A 23558-nucleotide genomic window follows, 5' to 3' on the forward strand; every position below is an offset into this window, starting at 1 on the left:
TCTGATGAATTAGACCAGACTCACCTGAAAGCATAACTCCAAGTCATATTTCAGAAAGACATGAATATATTTTGCCATCACTGTGAACTTCCCAGGAGTCATATAGAAAAAGGTAGCATACTGAGACAGTGTGTTCTGCAGATCTTGAATCAGGACTAACCAGCTTAAGCCTAACACGGAGTTTGTAACGTTCATGTAAAGTACCACAGTCTCTTAGTTTTGTCTGTTTCATACAGGGTGAGGTGAAAAAATCTGGTATGCAATTTAAAGCAGGATGTGAACAGGGTGACTCAAAAAGGATTTTACCTCAAAACATAAACTGCTGTCTCAAATCTCAACTCCACTTAATTGCTATACAAATCCTCAAGAAGTAAAATTCATAGATGTTTCACTAAAAAAAAAATTGCCCTAGGAGACCAGGGATTGCTTCAGAGCAAATATCTGCTAGTGTTTTGATCCACTTATAGGGCATCTTCTTTCTTTGGCGTAAATGTAGAAGATATTTAATCCAAGTCATATTCTACAATTTCCCTCTCTTGATGTTTATGTTTGACCAGCAGTCCTTTGATCAGAACTGATATTAATCTTAAGGACAAGGATGTCTGCAAAGTACAGGTAAATCAATTAAGGTCAAACACAGCTGTAAATACAAATATAAATGCCCATTTTTATATACCCAATGTTTACACTATACTGAGAAAGCAAAGATGACTAGAGGGGATTCACATCCTCTCACTGGCTGATTAGTTATTATACCCAGTAACCATTTGGCAAAAAATATGAGTTATTGTCCCAGAGGGACAACCTACATAGTGTAGATTTCCTCTTTTCTTTGATGGGTCTGCATGGAGCAGTGGTGTCTAAACAAGTTTTGCAAAAGTGTTGATGCATTGTTGATTACATTAGCATCTAGGTTGGCAGAAATGCATTGATGATCTTCAAAGTAATAACTAGAACCGAGCCAAGCAAGAGCACTGTTTGGCTCCTGACCCTTAGCAGATGACTGTATTACTGATCTCAATATATACTACATTATTAAGTGTTATTCCACTGTGTTTCCTTTCTCCCTGGTACAATATTTATAATATCACTATCTTGGCAAAGTACGTTGCCTATTCTGTCATGCAGTGGCACAGCACTTGTTTCATAGATAAGAGCAGGGAATTCAAGAGTTCTTAACCAGGGAAAACAGAGATTTTTTTTTCCTTAAGCCTATCTAGCCAAATCACTGTTGATAAAAAGAAAAGAAGTTCTTTTTTATTTTAGAAGAACTAAAAAGGAGTTATTTTCACTTGTAGAAAAAAACAGTGAAGAGAGATTTTCATAAACAAGAGTTTTAGAGAGAAATGCCTAATTCCTAGCATTCTACTTTTCAAACCATGTCAGATCTCAATTGCAGCAAAAGCTTTTCCAGTTAATTCTGACACACAGCAATCATTTCAGAAATTAATGGTAATTATAAGTTTGTGGAAACCCCACAAACCACTAATGTATGCAAGAGCTGGAAATCAATTTTTTTTTAATAGTCACTACAAAATAATTGCTTAGAGTGGACTTTCCTAGGTACCATCTAGAAGGAATAAGCCAATTTTATAAAGTTGTATCTACATTTAATAATACAAGATAATGTTTAATACATCAATACAAAATGAAATACAATTGCAACTGTGGTTTTTATAATAGATGCCAAAAAACTATTCAATAGTATCAAATGAAATAATTTCTTTCATTTATTAGAATGAATTGGACTTGATTCACAGAGTATACATTTCATACTGAATAAAAACTTCTTTTTTACTATGTGTTTACAGCAGTATTTAAATGATCAGTAATAATAATTTCAATTTTCTTTAATTTTTGTACAGTTTGCCTTTTGAACTGACACTGATTTTCTGGATACTACTGATGTACTTTGCCAGCATTACTTTTTAATCTACTACAAGTACCAGGCACATTCAGTGTGCTGTCAAATTTTAATAGTTTTATAATATCCAGATAGACACTGCCTAAGGAGGAGGTTTGAAATACATGTTTGAAAGAAAATATATTTTGGCAAATCTTTCTTGACATCCTAGTCAGTCTTGATAAACATTGTTACCAAGGATAAGCAGAGAGGAGAAGCTCCCGTCCACAACTCCAAGTAATCCCTATAGGAAGCCACCCACAAAAAGAAGATACATTCTCTTTAAATTCATAACCTTGTTAATCAAAATCCGTTGACATATTTATGTTGAATTTAACATGAGGCATCCATTTCAGTAATTAAAAATGGATAATGAAATTACTAATTTGGCACCAAATTGATAAAAATTTGTGGTCACTTACAAAGGTTCACTGAAAGGTCAGGAAGATAATTAGTGCTCTCCTCTATCCTTTGAGTAGCAGGGAAAGATAACGGAAGAAACAGAAATGCTTAGCAAATCAATGCCTGTCTCTGTGCCTGATGTCACCAGCAGAATTTTGTGGGTTTTGGTCACTGATGGAATACAGGACACTAAGTCTGCTGACAACAGACAGGGTACACCAAGGATAAAGGATCTTTGCACAGGAGCTAGGGTTCATTGAAGGGGCTTTTAACTAGATTTGAAGCAGGAAAGGGGTAAAAGCAGACTCACTAAAGAAAAATTAGTGTTTGAGAGATGGTATACTAATGAGGTTCTTCAGGCTGCTCCATGATGTGCTGAGAACACTTGAAAAAACAAGAGAAGCTAGACATTTTGTTCCAGTCCTACAGCTATGGCACCACTGGCATAAGCAAAACCTGCTGACATGAGTCCTATGACTGGTTTACCATGAGGGATGGTTGCAGGCTCTTCAGGAGGAATTGGCAGGGCAGATAAGGCATGGAGGATGTGGATTTGGCAGTGCTAGATTAATGGTTGGATTAGATGATCTTAGAGATCTTTTGCAATTTAAACAGTTCTATGACTCTAAAATGCTGAAAGACCTCAAGGTACGTCTTGGAGGCAACACCTGAGCCTATTTGGCTTGTTCAGCTTGGAGAAGGTGTCTCAGAGGTGACCCCATCCCAGTTTACAACTTTCTCAGCAGAGTCAGTGGCTGGGGAGGTGCTGATCTCTCTTGTTATAAGTGATCTAAAGAAATTTGCTGTTCAAATGAGAAAAGAGTTAATAAATTTGTTATACTGTGTTAAATGCTTGTTGGAATCACAAGTTAAAGTGTTATGCAATGCCTAACCACAAGTTCTGTAAGCTGCGGAATGATTAACACAACACAATGATGATTTAGCATATTGTATTTTGGAAGATGTTTTGTTTTAAGCATATTAATAGGAACTAATATGGAGGGGTCTGCCACGAAGAGTCCAGGTGATCAACCATCATCCTGATGGAAATTTCCAGGACCATTGTTCAATAGAGACTAATGACTTTAAAATCATCAGTGGACACCCCTCAGCAATGGCGATTGCCCGCAAAAGGAGGAACCAACCCCGAGCTGGCCCGTGAAGAGAGAACCAAGCAGGATGCAGCCCACGAAACCTCCACCAGTGGACTGATGACATGACTTTGGGGGGAGGTGGCAAAGAAGGGTATAATAAGTGCTGTTTCTGTTCCTCTTTGCGGACCGCGGTACGAACAGGGTTTTCCTCCGGTCGCCCGGCTAGCCGTTTTTGCTTGTTGGCGTTAATAAATCTTTTTATACCTTGCAACCAAAATTATAGCCTCGTTTTACTTATCTCATCTCTCACAAGGAAACACAAGGAAATGGAATGAAGCTGTGAGAGGATGTTCAGAGTGGACATTAGAGAGGGTTCTTCACTGACAAGGTGGTCAGTCAGTGGAACAGGCTCTCCAGTGAAGAGGATACAGCACAAAACTTGTGAGTTCCACTAGTGTCTGGATGATACTCTTAGTCATATGGTTTAGGTTTAGGCAGTCCTAAAGTCCAACTAAGGAGTTGGATTCAATGATCCTTACAGGTCCCTTCCATCTTGACATTCTATGATTTTGTGTTATCAGGTACTTTTACAAACAAAAAAATAGTCTAAATGGAGACATGTTTGCAGCACAATGCTTATAATATTAATGTTATGTGAGTTATATTGCTAATGCCAGGAGAATAGTGCAGAAGAACTATCTCATAATCATCATGAATAGTTCATTTACTGGTAATAGGTATCCTCAGAAACATTTTACCCTGTATTAATATATATTCATGCCTTACGATGATGGGTTATGAACATTTATGAATTTATCTTGAAAAACAGCATAGCTCATGAAAATTTAATCAGCTATTCTTCTAAATGTTGGGGGTTTTTTTGAATACAGGTTCAGTTCTGGTCACCTCATAATAAAAAAATAATTAAGCATAACAGAAAAAGATATGGCTCAAAGGGGAAAATGAGAATAGTGGAGGCTTCTTATTAGAAAGGAACTTAATAAGACTGGGATAACCTATGTAGTCAATCAGAAGAAGCGGTAAAAGAAGGAATATAAGCAAAGTGTAGAAAATAAAAAATATAGAGAATACATAGATGTCAGTTTACCTGAGACACAGAGAACAAAATTAAATTAATGATGTTCTTCTTAATCAATCAAAGGAAGTATAATTGGTGCACTCCAGTTAAAAATAACGAGTACTTAATAATATGTACTTCATAATAATAAGTACTTAATAATATTCCAGTTAGCAATAATAAGTAATTAATATACAACAACTCCATAACTTGAACAACATGTTATCTTTATTTTGTATGCAGAGTGAGTAGTACAGCTACTTTGACTAATCAAAGAGGGAATTGAAGCCTTACAAAAAGAAGAATTCCAGAAAATAGTTTAGTAAAGCTACTCCTGCATTTCACTTCCTTTAAAGCATAGGTGATTATGCTTCATATGTTCGGACGCATGTGTGTAGTCCTTTTTATTCTCAGTAAAATTTGTTGAATTTAAGAGTTTCTATAGTAGGTTGGCCAGATGCCAGGCTGGATGCCAGGCACCCACCAAAGCTACTCAGTTAGACAGGGGAGAGAAAATATAACAAAAGGACCATGTGTTGAGAAAAGGACAGGGAGAGATGACTTACTGATTATTGTCACAGGCAAAACAGACTCAACTTGGGGATATAAATTGAATTTACTAACAATCAAAATCAGAGCTGGATAATGAGAAGTAAACCAAATCTTAAAAACACCTTCTCCCCACCTTCTTCCTCCTTCATAGGCTCTACCTTTTCACTGCCAGTGGCTCAGGTAGATGGGGAATGGAGGTTTACATTCAGTTCATCACAGACTGCTCCTGCCACTGCTCAAGGAGAGGAGTCCTTCCCCATTCCAGCGTGGGGCCCCTCCCACAGGAGACAGATCTCCATGAACTTCTCTAGTATGAATCCTTCCTGCAGGGTACAGTTCTTCACAACCTGCTCCATCATGATTCCCTTTCCACAGAGTGGAACAGGCTGCTACAGCACAAGTGCCCTACAGGGTCACAAGTCCTACCAGGAAACCTGATCTAGTGTAGGCTGGATCCTTGGGTCTGCAGGTCCCTGCCAGGAGCCTATTATAACACAGGCTTCCCACAGCATCACAGTCTTTTTTCAGGCATCCACCTGCTCCAGCGTGGGGTCCTCCTTGGGCTGCAGAGAGATCTCTGCACTCCCATGATCCTTCATGGGCTGCAGGGGCACAGCTGCCTCACCATGGTCTGCACCACAGGCTCTGGAACATGGAGAACCTCCTCCCCCTGCTTCTTCTCTGACCTTGGGGTCTGCATAGTTTTTCCTCTCACCTATTCTCACTCTTCTCTAAGCACATCACATCTGCACATCAACTTTTTTTTCCTTCTTAAATATATTATCACAGAGGTGTTACTATCCTTCCTGATTAGCTCCACCTCAGTCAGCGGTGTGTCTTTCCTGGAGCCACCTGGCATTGGCTCTGTCTGACATACGGAAGTAGAATAGCAGCTTCTCACAGAAGTCACCTCTGTAGTCTCCTCCATACCAAAACCTGGACATGCAAACCCAATGCAATTCCATTGCTAAGTGCCATTAAAAAAGATTCCTTAAATTATTCAATTTAATAACATTGAACTATAATTACAACGTTATTATAATACAGAAAAATTCAATAGTTTTGTAGACTTGATAGCTTACAAATTTTCTGAAATTTCTGTATTCTTAGTTTCTTCCACTGCTGAATTTTTTTAGCAACATATGACAAGGTAGTGTGAGAAAAGAAATAAGATATTGCTTCAACCATAAGACCTCATGGACACAAGGGAGAAGGGGAGGGAAGTTAATCCACATTCATTGTTTGAGTGCAAAGAATTGCTAGGGCCAATAGGAAAGGTGATACTGAAAATACAAAAAAAGGAAGGACAGAAGGGGGGAGGTTAAGGGGCAGTTCAAGTAAGGTAGGCAGCTGGGAAAGGATGTAGGTTCTTGACTATCTAGACAGTGGAAAAAGGGACAGGGGCCCCACTGGTCAGGGAAGGGTCATCCATTTTGAGGAGAGGTGTGCCTCCTCAGTGAGATTCAGCTGACTCACTTCTATCAATAAATAGTTTTGCTTCGATGACTTTGTCATCTCTCAATTTCATCAATAAGTGAGTATTTCTCACAGTAGCAGTTGTACCAATTTAGTAAAATTCTTCAGTAATTGTCATAAAGCTGGAGACAAAATCACAGTTATTCATTAGCAATTTTTATATGAAACAAATACACATTTTCTGGTTTATTTTGGAAAAAATAGCATAGCCAGATAATACTTTTTTAGAAATAGAGCATGCACTATTTCTTGTCACAGTTTTCTGGCCAAATACCCAGCTCTGTTGAACTGACCCAACTTTCTGTAAAAGGAACGGCTCACTGAATTTATACTAACTATGATGCTTCTTGTATGTTCTTCATTAGCACTACAGTTGCTTCTGAATGTTCATATGCAATAAAAAAAAAACTTTTAGTAAGATGTTTGTTTGAAATACTTAATCAGGAGGTTTCTGGTCTTCATACTCCTAAATCTATTTTTTCATTATCACCCACAGGATACTGCCCTGAAAAAGTGAAGAAGAAAAAATTCAAAAATATATTGTCTTAGCAGCAAAAACCATGAATAGCCCTGGGAATTAAATAAATATATTCAGTAGCCTGGAGCATACAGATGAGTTTTATCTATTTAGGGATGCAGATGATCAATAACAGAAAGTAAGGGAAGTGAGTGATTCTCTTGTGCCATTTTCACTTCTATCTAAACCTAATGTGAATTCTGCATTTCTGCCAGTGCAAAATTCACATTTTGCTTGTCCAACCTGTTTGTATGTCTCTACACATGGGATACAAATATCCTAATAACTAATTTCTGTTCACAGGTCATTCATTTTAATCTATGAAAGTAGAGCTAAGCAGGATTTCCCCCCAAGATAGCAATGTTTTCCAGTATCGGACTAAATATATCAGCTAAAATCTTGACAATTTCTACAGGTTAACTAAAAGAAGATGGGGGGAAGATGAGGTGATCTGACTTATAAAATTATATGTTCATAAATTTTTTTTATACTAATTTTCAGAACCTACAAAATAATTAAATTTTGTTTGTTTTATTTTATCAAGTAAATTTTACTTTACTGGAATAAAAAAAGAGGAAAACTAACTCATAAACAAACTCTTCACATGCCTGTGAAATATCCTGTAATATATAGTTGTGATTTCAGTGAATTGTCATTTTAATGAAATGCTTTTCAGATATTCTTCAATCCGTTCTGGATTTTAGATCTCTTTGTTATTTGAAATAAATTTCAGTGCTCTTTTCTGCAACATCTCTCTCTTTGAATCTCTTTATCAATTATTTTGTGTTTTAAATCTAGTTTCTAATAAACATCATGCGGTTTGTTTTTTGTTTTGGCAGATGGGGCTTTGTGCTTGTTTATTCATTTTCAGATATATGTTCTAAAAATAAATAGGGTAAATTTCTACCTAAAGTACTACACTCTCTTTACTTTCATCAATGTCCTTTCTTTCTGAAAATATAAGGAGAGAGACTTTACTGAACTGTAAAAATAATTTTTTTTATTTTATTTCTTGACAATATGAAAAATTGAAATCAGTGTAGTTCTTTCATGTTGCCTCTAATTTTACTTGAAAAAGTAAGTAGCACAACTGAGACTATTCATTCCATACTGCCATTTAACAGACCTTCTGATCTTATTTTCTTTAAATTGCTAATACTCTTTAAAGGTTGTTTTAACTTAAAAGTGGATTCTAAAGAAAAACTAAAAATTCTTCAAGTCACTTAAGAAAGGGTTGGGTTTTTTAATTTAAGTGATATTTTAGCATTTTAATTTTTCTCACACAAATGACAAACAAAATGTGTAGCGCTTTCAGGAAATGAAATTCACACTTTCATATACGAAATTTCCCAACAAAAGACACAGTCTCCATTAAGAGTTTATCAAATAGATTGTCAGAAATTTCATTTCAGTAATTCACAGTAAAATTTCTGTGACTAATTTTATTCACAGAGAATTTTCTTAAGTCATTTTTAGTTACTTCTTCTATTCCACTTTAACTAGAATTTATTTGTTCTCCAATCAACTGTAGTCTGCCTTGATTCACCAGTGGAAGTGTCTTATACATCATGTATTTTGAATTGTGTTTTCACATTCCAGCTTTACCCCACCTTCTCATCTGCTCTTTTTTGTCTTCTCTGTGTCTCATTATTCTGTCTTCTATATATACGACATTCATTCCAACTCAGGTCTCCTTATTTCCTTGTAAACCCCACCCAAAATCCATAATTCCAACATGGTAATGATTACTTACCAAATTTTGAATGTCAGTTTTATGAACATGGAAGGTTACTTTTTTTCCTACTGCAATTATAATGCAATTGCTGCTGCACTATATGGAAACGACCATCCTCTACAGCTGTCACGACATGACTACTTCAAAACCAATATTTTTTTGTCAGGCCTAGTACTCTTATTTAATGAATGAGAATATGTAGGACACATCACATCTCTGAGTATGTGGATGTCTTTGTATTCTACTAGCAATAGTAGACCAAAACCTTATGGGTCCTGTTAAAAATCCATGTAATATTAATCTACTGAAAAATTCCTGGAATTTAATTGCATCAGCTGAGAATTTAAGTTAGAGTTGGGCAGAACACTTTCTTTTTAGAAAATAACTTGTTCAGTAGCTCACAAACAGAGCAGTTTTTCTTTAACCTCCAGGGAAATATGAATTAATAAAAATCTGCCCTTTCCATGAATGTCACTATCAAAATTCATACACGGAATATTTTCCTTTAACAAAGAGCCAACAAAACTGTTGTTGGTTAATAATTTAAATTTTTACCATATAAATTAAAAAGAAGACATAATTAGGAAGAGGTTTCCTATTATTCAGTGATCATGTAACAATAAAGGACATGATCTCCCTAGGAATAAAACTAATGGTTACAATTTCCAGGTACGTTAAAGTTTGGATAAAAGATTCTACTATAATTAATGTCAGTAAAATCTCTTAGTTTTGTAAAAAAACACCACTGAATATTTGTGCCAATTAAAATTTCTATAGAAAGCTAAATACTTTACATCTGTCATGGGGAAAACCTTTCCTTTTCTAAATATTTTTTAATAAATTTTCCCATATTTTCATGAACTTATCCATGCATATGTGCATATTCCTGTCAAACTTATAAATCAGTGACTGGGGTATCTATCATGCAGTGAAGTAAAAAAGAAAATGGAAGAATGAGTTATTTTTATATCCATGTATTGTTTAGATGGCTCACTTATTTTGTGTGTTGAGTTTTTATATAAAGGGGAAAACCACTCCTTACAAATATTCATGAGTTAACCTGCATTACTACCCTCTGTACTAAAGTGGCCACTGCCAAAGGTTTTACAGACAAAGTCTCAAAATAGAAATGTGCTAGAGGGACAAGATATCATAGAGAGGGGCTTTGAAAGGGTTGAGGAGTGGGGCCATGAGAACATCGTAAAGTTCAACAAGGCCAAGTGAAAGGTCCTGCGTCTGGGTTGGGTCCATACTTGGTGTAAATATAGACTGGGAGATTAATAGATTGAGATAAAACTCTATGGATAAGGACTTGGGGGTGTTGGTGGATGAAAACTCACGTGTACTCACATATCAGAAAGTATGTCCAAGAAAGGGCAAGACTGTCAGGTCAAGGGAGTTGATTCTGCCCCTCTACTCTGCACTAGATAGATGGATGGATGGATAGATAGATAGATAGATAGATAGATGAAGATTTTTTTACCATGACAAATAGTGATAGGACAAAGAGCAATGGTTTTAAATTAAAAGAAGGTCAATCTAGATTAAATATAAAGAAGAAATTCTTTACTGCGTGGATGGTGAGATCTGGAATAGGTTGACTGGAAAAGCTGTGGGTACCCATCACTGGCATGATCAAGATCAGGTTGGGCGGGGTTTTGAGCAACCAGGTCTAGTGAGAGATGCCTCTGTCTATGGCAGGTGGGTAGGACTGGGTGAACTTTGAAGGTGTTTTCCAAGCCAAACCATTCTATGATCCTGTGATCATGTTTTGAAGCATACTTTTTTTCTGCAACTGTAAGGGGGGTACTTTTGAATTAGATGATCAATGGAGCATAGAGGCGTGAGAACGGAATCATATTAGGATGTGAAACCAGCCAGAGTATGGTACAATGTAACTTCATGGCACAAGCTCATTGTAAGGTCCATTGTGCTTTTTAGCAAGTCAGCTTGATATCCCCTATTATCAGAGCTGAGTTCTTCCTTGGTTTTGCTACATATTGCAAGATAGATACATCTACCCTTGAAACACAATGGTAGAGTCATACATAGGGGTGAGAAAGATGATGATGGGAGGAAGGTGATGTGGGCAGGGGTCGCTCGCCCCTTGCCCTACAAGTAGGGCACGTGCAGACTGTTGCCATTAGGTAATGATTAGATGGTGTTTGGCTGCCATTCAGGCATCACCTTATACTATGTACTGGCCCTACGTGGTATAATGTGGAACTGATAAAAATGGGGTGTCGGGACTGCTGAGCTGAGCGATACTCATCCTACCACCGAGACTGTGCTGCTCCGCAGGGACGCCCGCTAAGCATGGGCACCGACCAGCTGCTGCAGATCCTGACAGCCCTGGCCTGTCCGTGTGGGTAAGCACAGTTTATTGATAGGAAGCAACTGAGAGAACAAATTTTTTAATATCCTTTTAGTGTTCCTTTGATTCCCCTTTTATGTTTATATTATTTTTCCTTTAGTTTCCCTCTTTACTAACCAATACCGTGTTAATATTGTGTTAAGATCCTTATTTTGTTTCCCCTTTTTCACTAGTTAATATTGTATTAAATGTTGTTCATAGTATTTGTTTTAATGCCACCCGATAAGGTAGTTATTTTGTATCCTTTTTTTTTTTTTTTTTTTAGTTTTTAATTCCTCTTGCTAAGTTTATTACTATTATTATTATTCTCACTGTAATAAAAGATATTTTGTGTGTTTGAGTATTTTTTGGCACTTGTCTTTATTCTGGACATGTATCCAAACGAACAGCTACAGCAACTAGGAAGTAAATACCAGTTTTCTCCACCATTGTTCTGGATATATGAAAATACTGAAAACATTGATGTCACAGCACCGTTTCTAATATCACTGACAAATTAAGGCACTCTACAGTCTACTTGTTTACAGAAATCAATATATGCATATATATACAAACATACAAACTATTCTCTTATCATAGTATACTGCTGTGCCAGTACTTTTCATCTTTCATTTTTTCATAATATATAAATAAAAACAGATAAAACTACATATATATAAATATATAAATAAATATTGATATTCTAAAATTTTTGAATTTTGGTAATACATAGGGAAAAGTTATAAATTTCAAAGTTTATTTTGGGTGAACCAATATGATATTTATTGAAACAGATCACTAAACAATGATTATTTAATATTATTTAACTGCAGGGGGAAAAAAAGGTTATTTTCAGAAAAATATCAATCAGAACTTCTCTGAGGTATAGGAGTTTGGTTTTATTATTTTTACTATTTCCTTGTGAATTGTTTTGGGATTTTTTTATTCTGTATGTTAAGAGAAAAGTCTCGTGTAATTAATCTTTTGATATGGTACTTTAAGATTATCTATTTTTAGAGTTTACAAAGAACATTTAAGAATACACACAGTTAGGATACACTCTATTGAATAAGCCATGTAGGTATGTGCTTTAATTGCAATCATTTCAACAAACTCAGGCATATGGTTAAAATAAGAATAAAGTTAGATCAAGCAGAAAATATAAAAACTGGTCTGCTAGATGCAACAAAGCCTACTGTTAGAGCCTTGGCACTGGAAAATGTTTTCTGATTCAATGACAGAATCTGTAACCCTGAATCATCTGGGCACTAGAAAAATTACATATCTCAGAATAGAATTAAACTATGAACAAAAAAATCTCAGAGAATATTAGATTTATACGTTGGCTAAAGCTAGTCAATAGAAATGTCTCTGAAACTTTGTTCCTTTCATAAGCTTAAAGTTTTTCTTCAAGACTTCTGGGTAGACTGCCTTTTCAACATCTGGGGCCAGGAAGCTGTACTTTGGCATAGGGAGAGATTAGTTCTTAAAAAGAGCTACACAATTGTTTGTTGTTTTTTTTTTCTTGAAAATTGCAAACCTTCTTGGGTTTGCCTATTTTCCTTTATAGTATTATGCTCTAGTGTACTCTAGTATAGTACAGATCTATGCAATTGACTTCTCTGTTTCAAGTAAGTCAAACCCTCATTGTCAGTCTCCTCAAGCACCCTGTACACCAAACTCTATTTGAAGAACTTTCAGGTAGAATGCAATACTGTGTTTTATGTGTAACCTCACCTTTCCAATGCTCCCTAGGACTTTCCAGAACAATAACTCTGTTAGTCAAAGAGGTTTGAAGTTATTCTGCCATTCTATTCTGCCCTTGTGAGACCACACCCAGAGCATGATGTCTGGGCCTGAGGCACCCAATACAAGAAAGATGTGGTTTAGATTAGACATTAGGCAGAAATTCTTTACTGTGAGCATGGTGAGACAGAAGAACAGGTCGCCCTGAGAGGCTGTGAGTGCCCCATCCCTGGAGGTTTTCAAGATCAGGTTGGACAGGACTCTGCCCATGGACAGGTTCCCTGCCCATGGCAGAGGGATTGAAACTAGATGAACTTTAAGGTTCATCTTATATTCCAGCATATATATGCTTATATTCCAGCATATTCTATGATTCTTTGAAGTACCCAAATCCCAAACAGGATGAAAAATTAACAGCATGCTAAGGTGTTCAGAGGTGTAACTATGAGCAGACTACCTTGGGAACGCTGAGGTTGGATGCCTTTGATTTAGGCAGGAGACGAGAGGAAATGTCTTAATAACAATTGTGTGTTTGGGCATCACTATTTTTTCTAAGTCTTGCTTTACTGGGTTGAGCTTGGGATATTATTCCTTACTCAGATACAGAGTAGAGCAGAGCTAGGTTATGTGCAGAGCACCTTACATCTCAAACATACATGTCTTATTGTAAGGGGACATGAGCACTGTTCCAGAATCTTTCTCTAACAATTATTACACTCTCTAAATCTGTAGTGACATATTCACTGGTGCAGCATATTTCACAGAAAAACATTTAAAGCTATTCTTCTGTTTAACAAAGAGAGATTAGATAATTATTTCCAAAGAATAAATACCTGGTATTTGTTCTAAAAAAAGTGGTAGTGGTTCAATATTGCTCTTTGTGACCTGAACATAATTTCTAAGGGAAAACAACCAAATATAAACAGTTAAATGTTTGTTTTGTTTTTTCCTACAACACTTTTCATTTACAGAAAAGCACATTAACCTATAAATATCATTATTGCGTACTAAGCACCCAACTGACAGAAAAGGTTTAAATTTGGTCAGAAAAAGAAAAGCCAGGAAAGCCAAAACTTTAAATGAATGACTGCGTTCAGACGTTTGTTTCAGTCAGGATTTAACCAATATCTCTTCAGCTGCCCCACTTTAAGAGTTGCATAATCCTTAAAGTAGCATTGCTCCTGAACGAGGCCTGAGTTAGTACTCACTTCATATGCTCAATTAAGAGTTGCAAGCAGTGTCTCTATTCACAAATATGCTTGAAAAATCTGTGTAGGAGAGCAATCATAGAGCTTTTTGTGCAACTGTTGCTGCATAAAGACTTATTCTTTCTCTATGTCTTTCATCAAGGTTCACTTTTCTACAATCTGTTTCTGTGCATGCACAAGCATAATTATTAACCTAAAATTCATATTTTCCCAAATGCCATATACCATAAGGATGAGAATTTAATAAATTTTTTTCACCTCTAATGTTTTGCAGTGCTAAACAACTCATCACTAATATTTAAGTCCCTACATCCTTATTCAAATAATTTCAATTTTCAGTGGTGATTAATAAGGATTCCTAGGATGAATAAAAAATTCAGGATGGAGATTTCAGAGATTGGCTTGTTTCTTGGCCAAGGCATTGTGAAGTAATTTCATCCTTAGAGCAGACAGTAACAGTTACGGCTGAAGGTTCAGAGAATAATGGAGAGCCATGTGGAGGGTGTCAAGAGCAGTTCCTGATGAACATTGAAAAAATGAAGACTGGCATCCCCCTCCTATTAATTTTCATTTTGAAGGAAAAAAATTCCATAGATTCCAAGTCATTTAGGCATTGCAGCATCTAAATACATTTAAATAATAGTTTCTAATGTCATCACCACGTTATTTCAGAGGTTAAGTGCAATTATATTCAACCATAAACCCAAAGGGTAATTTTCAGAAAAAAAGATTTCATAAATGTACCATTATGTCAGTTGTTTTCTTTCCCTGTGTGGTGACTATCAGTTGAGTAAGAGCTGTTTAAGGATGACAAATCTGGCTGGACAGGTGCCCAGCTGAATATTTTCTAAACATAATTTCTGGAGCACTAAAAAATACTAACAAGCTTCTAAGTACTTATTTGTACAGTCTGAGCAAGAAGTATTTGATCAATTTTTTTTGTTAGATTGTCTGTTTTCAATTGTCTCCTTTCAGTTGTAAAATTATATCATTCTGCAAAAAATATGTAAGATTAGAAGCTTCTTATGTGCTTCTGCAGTGCTTAGCACAGCTTAGGTCTTGTATAATTTGAATACTAAATTAAAAAAAACTAATTCTTATCAAGAATAGTACTAATGATATTGTTATTGGAGAACTAGATTTGCATGGTCCTGTCCTGATACTAAAACATTCTAAGAGCTGCTTAACTTAACAACAATCCTGCTGTCTTTCATTCTTAACTGCTAAGAGCCAACTTTAAATGCAAAATTTGAATAGTTTAGATGATTTTTGTGTATTTCTGTTGCTTTTCAGCTCAAAGGTCTTTAAGGAGCTATAGCTTTCCCCAGTGAAATTGTATTTATTTGCACTGGGAAACCAATCATGAGTGCATCATACAGATATTCAAACATCAGTTTAAACTCACAGAATCACAGAATATGCTGAGTTCGAAGGGGCCCACAAGGATCATAGGGTCCAACCCTCAGCCCTGTACAGGACCATCTCCAAGAGTCACTATGTGCCTGAGAGTAAGTTAAACCACTCTTTTGCTATGGAGGGCTCTATACAAGTTCATCCGCTTTCACGAATGTATCCCAAAGGAAACTTTAACTTCTTAATGTATTATACAAATCTAAGGAAGATCTAGTAGTTTCCCAAAATATTTCTAGAAACAAACCACATGCAACAGGGGGGGATCTGAGGCTAATTTTCTGATAAAATTGATCATTTTTATTAGTTCATGAAAATAGATGATTCTACAGTTTCCACATGTGACTAACAAAACAATCTTTTTTTCCTACTCATTAGACTGAGAAATATTTATTATTTAACCTGATTCAAAAGTTAATTAAGGCTTAACTTCTCTGTGTTACATTTTATATTGGCCAGACACTGTGTAAGGCCATAGTACCATGATTTAGGAACATCCATACCTGCTTAAGTTTACACATCTTTCCAACTGAGCATCTCCTATCATTTAATTGAGCTGGAATGAAATGAATAAGCAAGCCCTAAGTAAAAATTATAAGCAGTAGTTATAACATAGGATGGCTCATTAATCTACTGTATAGCACAGCTGTATGACTAGGTGACAGAAGAGAATCAAGCAGGATTCATAAGAAAAGCAATAGAGCGCAGCTACATTATCATTATGCAGCTGTGTAAATTGTGGTTCACCAGCACCTTGATTATGGAATGCAGTTTTGTCTTCCTAATTTCAAAAAAGGATAGATAAAGTAGCCCGGAAAAGCTTCTTTTTTCTAGGCAATAAGGTTGATAAAACATAAATTGTTTTAGTGACTAAAACTTGCAAATAAGCTCAGAGTTTTCCTTCTGAAAAAAAAAAAACTTCTGAGAGGTCTAAGAGCACAGATTTACAAAATATAATCAGTACATTTAGGTTCAGGGAATACCATGGTATTTCCATCCATGACAACTGGTTACCATCAAGCAGAACTAAAAAGATATAAATTCACAGAGACAGAAAGAAGTAGTTATTAATTGAGAGGTATACGATTATCCACATTCCTTACTAAAGGAGAAAATAGCAGGTATGCTTCACCACTTTTATTTTGCTCTTAGCATGTATTTAGGGCATCATGTTGGGTAGACACTTGATGTGACTCTCTGTGCAGTCATCTATCCAGTGTCTGTCTTCTTATCCATTCAATGATTTTTAGGCACTGAGACAGAGTAAATGAAGTGGGGAAGGAACTCTTTAATTGTGTGACTACTTACACTCTTATCTTATGGTAAATTTTGTCAAAAGTCTTTTTCTTCTTTGGAATACCCTCAACATCCAAATAATTATTGAATACTACCAAATGCTCTAAACTTGAACTACTTCATGTACCTGCTACATAAATTTGGTTTTCACTATTTTAACAAGTATCAGTACTGCTATCCCTTTTCCTTTCCTTTTCATTTCTTTATCCTTTGCAGAGCACTAGCAATGTCAGCACTTGAAATTTTAAATCTGCAATTGCCAGTCCACAGACTGGTACAGATGACTGAGCCACTTTCAGAACCTATCCTACCATATCCATGTAGTAGTGATAAATTAGGCTTTGTGGTAATAATAATGACAATGAAGAGCATCATATTTGAAAGGTCATGGCAGTCTGGTGCAGCTCCCCAAGAAAAGGCAAAAGGGAAATATAACCATCTACTTTTAAAAAGGCAAAAAAGAAAGGCCTGGGGAACTACAGTCTGGTCAGTCTCACCTCTGTGCCCAGCAAGATCATGCAGCAGATCCTCATGGAACCTATGCTAGGGCATATGGAAAACATAGGTGGGATTGGTGACTGCCAGTTTATGTGGCTTCACTAAGGGCTAATCATGCCTGATAAATCATGCCAGACAGTACTACTGGATAAGGGAAGAGTGACACATTGTCTGGCTGGACTTGTGCAAAGCAATTGATACTGTCAATTGATCCTTGTCTCTAAAACTGAGAGACATGGACTGGACTGATGGAAGACACCTGGAGGACTGAGTACAGCTCCGGGGTCCCCAGCACAAGATATGGACCTGGTTGACTGGGTCTAGAGGAGGTCCACAAAAATTATCAGGGAGTCTGGAGCACATTCTATGTGAAGAAAGACTGAGAGAGTTGGGGTTGTTCAGCCTGGACAAGAGAAGGTTCCAACGAGACCTTATAGCAGCCTTCCAGAGCTTAAAAGAGGCCTACAGGAAAGGTGATGAGGGACCCTTTAACAGGGAGTGTGGTGATGGGACAAGGGGTTTTGATTTTAAACTGAAAGGGGTTAGATGTGTATTAGACATTAGGAAGAAATTTTTTACCCAGAGGGTGGTGAGGCACTGGAACAGGTTTGCCAGAGATGCTCCCTCCCTGGAATTGTTCAAAGCTGGTTGCAGGTGTCTTTGAGCAATCTGATCTAGTGGTAGGTATCCTTGAATATAGGAGGGGAATTGGAACTAGATGATTTTTAAGGTCCTTTTCAATCCAATCTGTTTCAATTCATTCTACGATTAATATAGCACTTTAAAAATGTTTCCCACACTTAAAAACATTTTTCACAAAAGCATTTAGTTCATTTTTTCAGTCACACATGTATCTCCTTAAAAATTCACTATCACACTTAGTAGTCTAATTTATTCAAGACACGGTGCATATTGGAATAAATTTCTTTTATAATGTCATTTTCTTTCTTTCTTTTTTTCTTTCTCTTTGTGTACCAAGAGGAGAAGAGAAAAAAAAAAGACCAGGAATTCATAATCTATGTCTTTAATGATGGGCTGAGGCAGTAAATAAATAATAAACAAGTAAAAATCCTTAAACTCTTGTGCACTTCACATAATAAATTGTCCCATTTACTTTGACCTTTTTCTTACAAACACCTTAGTTAGTCAGAAATAGTTACTGAGATTCCTACATTTGTAATATTTATTTTTCCCTGTAATCAGTTAATTAGAAACTGGAGTAGGTGAAAGAAGAGTAGCTTGGTTTTCAAATGTTTCATTTAAGGTAGTGACAGAGTAAGTTTCCACTTTCTTGTCCACTTAGTAAACTCTAATTCTTTCAATTTTTCTTTCCCAGATCAGATTAAAATTAATATCTCCAGTTAATAGCATTGCAGACCTAACTATGGCTATGAATCAATAATAATGAATCATTATTTTTAGAGGACAAACTCCTTCCATCAAAGGCTTTTTGTTTACAAAGCAGCGCATTCAAAATTGTGTTCTTTATTGTACATATTTGATGTGATATACACTTCTCTCTGTCACTTTGAAACCTTCCTTTTATTCATGCATCTTACCGGGTTTTCAGTGTGGTTGAACAACCAGTCAAACTGTTGCAAAACCATGGCCTGGATTTGGAACAAGCTTAAAGGCTGAAGTCAAACTTATCTCTGAGTGCAATGCGTAATGGAATTATACTGAAATACGTATTTATATCTATGAGATACAGTGCAGATTCCCAGCTTTCTTTATGAATTCTGTAGTGAGTATATACCACGAACTTAATGTAGGACACAGAAACTAAAGCCTTATGAAGTGTATCCTGAGTTCTCTTCAACCTGACTACAAGAACAAGGCCAAACTGAGAGGTTTTTAAAGAAGAGTTCTAACAGACAGATGGCAGACATAATATCTGTGTTAAGCAAATCACTCAAATATGCCACGATCTCTAAAGGGATATCCAATTCCATCAATGCTTCTCAAAGTTATCTTAATTTTAAGCAGGTGACTGAGTATCATTAATGAAAATCCTTTGCCGGTATAATGTGTTTTATTGAATCAGAATTCCTTGTATTATAGAGATCCTAAATTATTTAAAATTTTAGATGGTAAATAATTATTTATCTGAAGTCATTATAACAAGCTAATGAAATAAAAACAGACAAACTAAAATCAGGATCTCACTTTGTATTTTGGTAAACAAAATACAATATGTAACCATCTACTTTTAAAAATGGAAAAAAGAAAGGCCCGGGGAACTACAGTTTGGTGAGTCTCACCTCTGTGCCCAGCAAGATCATGGAGCAGATCCTCATGGAACCTTTGCTTTACCCTATAAAACAAAAGTTAGATTTTCATATACTGACTCAGAGATTTTAGGCTTTGATAAAAGCTTGGTCTTTTCATTTACGTTAGGCATCTGATGATAATATTGTTTATTACACTACACATATGCAAAAAAATTACATATCAGTAGTTATAAATAAATAAAAAATAATCAGAAAATAATGTGATCACAGCACTCAATGGGGACTAGGAATATACTCTCCTGATTGTCAGACAGACAGTTTAGAGGAGTCAATTCTCACGTATCTCACAAGAGACTTCATCCCTTTCATGCTGTTCTTGTCCTGAGCAATGTCAGCACTGACTCTGAACAGCCTAAAACCTTTTAGCTTGTGGTAGGTTTTTATTGAAAAAGTCTTAAAAGCAGAGCCAAGAAGAGATGTGGAGCAAAAATATTCAGCTTTTTTTCTTCTTTTCCTAAAAGATTGTTATGTTAACAGTAGTGATTTGGGCAATTCACTCTAAGCTGTTTAAAATTGTGTTTCTAGTGGGGAACACTTGTCTAGACAATTTCTAAAGCAGAGATTCAGAAGCTCCTCTACAAGGTAGTTCCTTCCAGTTGTCTTGGGTGTATTGATGGTGGATATCAGTGTGCTAAATTGAGTACCCTCTGTTAAACTCTCTCAGTTGTAAATATCTAAGTATTAATCTGGGCTAAAGTAGTTGCTACCCTAGAACAAAGTCTGCTGACCTCTGACACCTCTCACATAGATGAGTCAACAATCAGATCTAGATATATTATGGTAGGACAAAAAAATTCAGCGTCAGCTAATCATAGTATCTGACAGCTATTCAGGTAGTACTGGAGCAGGAACGAAAGGAAGAGGCAGAAACGTAAAAGAATTCAGTATCTACTGCTCACTGTTTTTGTGCCATGGAAAGAGAAGGAAGGGATCTCCATCAGCTTCCCAAGTTCAGCAGCTCCCGTCAAGTGTGCAAGGCAAATGAAACCAGTTGATTGGGAAAGCAGCCAGCAATTGCTTGACTACTCTGTTAGCAGGCTTTTTAGGGAAAGGAATCAAGTCTCATCCAGCAAACTTTGACTACCGTACTACTGTGGGGCAGCAACACTTCCCCAAAAACATCGCTGAGTTAAAGACCCTGCTGGGATTTTAATGTAAACATAAGTTAGGATGGTATTCTGCTTCTTGATATATATACAATTCCTAGTTTTCCTCACTTCTATGAACTGAAATCTGTAGTTTAGACTGAACTCAGTTTTGGGAAACTATATTTTGGTGAAAAGTATCAGCCCTAAGAGCTGGCAAAAGATCTAATATAGTCCTTCATTTTACCACAGGGTTTTAATTCTACATTCCTCTGAAAAAAGAGACTTTATAATCATATTGTACTGGGAGCTGTTCTGTGACAGACCTGTTACATTTAATTTATGTTTCGTTCCCTTAAATACTGGAAAACACACTCAGGTATGTCTTTAGAATAAACTTTCTGATACCAGAAGGCTCTCTTACTGAACAGAACAGAACAGAACATTTTGTACAGCCTTCTTAACATCAACAAAGTGCTACCTTAAGTCCAATAACCAGTAGATTTATTGAAAGTGACTTGTGTAGTCAATATCTGGAATGAAGAAGCTAGTTTCATTTTCCCAGGGAACTACAAAGCTGAAACACTTTCAGTAAAACACTTCCTTATAAAATGATCTGATTTGTCTCTCTGTCACTGAGAAGGAATACATTTTCACTGCTTTACCATCAGAATATGCATCTTTCATTTTCTTTTAATTCAGGCACTGAAACCCTAATGATGCAAGTAATTTCACAAGGTACTATCTATTAAAAGAGCCATCTCATTGAGTGAAGGATGGGTCTTTTTCTCTACTAAGAGACCAGCAATAATTTCCAGACCTCTTCTCTCTACACCAATAATGCTGTGTCTTTCATGCCCACTTTCAATTGTTTTAACTGCTGCAGTTTTATGACCTTTTGAAGACTTTGTTTATAATAATTTAATATTTTGATACCGGCAGCCCCAAGACAGTCACAATACACTTATTCTGCTTTCATCTACTTTGATTAATATGATTGCACATAATGCTGACTTCTAGAAGAAAACTCTGCAAAATATAGATTTGATCTAAAAGAGTTGATTTTCTTCTAAGAAATGGGTGCAGCACATTAGAGATAACAATAAACTATGCTGGAAATGGTATTTATATAGCATCTTATCAACTGGTTTGATACTATTCATCAAAAAAGGTGGAACTGCCTTTGGATATTCTTCATATGTTTATCTTCTGTATATTATGGCTAGGCTTTGTGAAAGAAGGTTTGGGAAGGGCTCTACCCACATTTGTTACAAGTGCACTGGTGGCTGAAAAGGCCAATATGAGATAAACACGTCTGGTTGCAAAAGGCACAGCAGAAAGACTCCTTAGGTGGTATATTCTGCAGGACAGGATTCTTTCTGTATTGTCTTTTCTCCTCAAGAGTGATCCTGTGTGTGTTCTCAAAAGCATCAGCAGCGTTACAGATAGTGTGTCTCCAGACCTCCCAATTGGAGGCCAGAGTAGACCAGTTACGTTGATCAATATGGCCAAGGCTGAGATGTTGTTTCAGGGAGATCTTCTGTGCACAGCATTTAGTCATTTGTTGTTAGTTTTGTTGTGTGAAGGAGAAGCAAGTCATTAGTAAATTTAGTTAGAGAAAATTGCTGTTCTATATAAGACAGGCACAGTCATGAATAACTTTAGAGAGCTGGACATTTCTATTAAGTTTCAAGCTCCCTAATTCTAAAATAAGAAAACTTAACTTCCTCAAGATGGCAGCTGAAGCAGGCAAGATCCTGAGCAAATACTGTGTTAAAACAGCAAAGAAGAAACACTGGAGGCAGGATGTCTGAACTTCTGCCCTTTAGGTTAGAAGAGAGAAAAGCAAATAGATAGCCATCTTGATGCCTTTGGGCTCTCCATCACCTTTTTTACGCCCTAGGAAAAAGTTGTTGTCCACCTTTTAATTTTTTTTTCTTTTTTTTTTTTTTTTAATATAGCCATCAGAGAGGGAGTCTGTGCTACTACTCCCCCCTAGTGGTAAAACCGTGTAGCTAAATCCTTCCTTCTTGCTGGGAACTTGCTAAAATGCATGTGGAGTTCTCTTAGTAAGATTATATTCAACCTTTCTTGAAATAACTCTGGTGTATTGAAAATATTTTCATGATTCATAAGGCAACGGTTTATATTCACCATGGAATATTTTTCTCCATTAATGCCAAGGGTCTCTAAGATCCATGTGATTAAGTTTTTACATGCCTTAGATGGCCAGGTAGAGGAGAAGACAATATACTTTTCCTCAGCAGAGGTTATGGCTACATAATATTGCAACCCTTCTACTGAGTCTCATTTCTTGTCTAAAAAATGTGCTTTATATCTTCTGCTTAATTTCTTTTTGCATCCTGTATTCTACAGCATCTCAAGAGGCATAAAGTGCAACCCTGTAAATTGCAACAAATAAAAAGCTCTAAAAAATAAATATTTTCACATTAAGGAGCATGTGACTGTAATTTCAAAGCATGTGCAATGGTAGTACTTCTTGACAGAATGCATTTAAAGAAATTAGTGTCACTAAAAATGTCCCTGTAAGAACAGAATTGTCTGTGCAAATTTGTTGGTAGACAAAGAGTTTCTAAATTCTTTGAAAATAAACCCATTTTCTCATCATCCTCTAAAGCTGTGTATTCAAAACACATACTAACCACTTCAGATCATTTAGCAGCCACCTTGACAGCCTGCTTCTATCTCTGCTGTAATGAATTTAACTCACTGTAAAATAAAAGCTGTATGTGGCAGAACCAAAAATAAGGAAATTCAGAAAATAAGTCTATTGTTGCTATTTGCATACATACTTAGATTGTTCTGAAGATAATGACCAAGATGTAAATTCTTTTCACCATGTTTCTTTAACAGTATGTGTATCCAAACACGAGAGTTAAGATAGGAGTGCTTG

Source organism: Pseudopipra pipra, chromosome Z (assembly GCF_036250125.1).
Source record: "Pseudopipra pipra isolate bDixPip1 chromosome Z, bDixPip1.hap1, whole genome shotgun sequence".
NCBI classification, from domain to species: domain Eukaryota; kingdom Metazoa; phylum Chordata; class Aves; order Passeriformes; family Pipridae; genus Pseudopipra; species Pseudopipra pipra.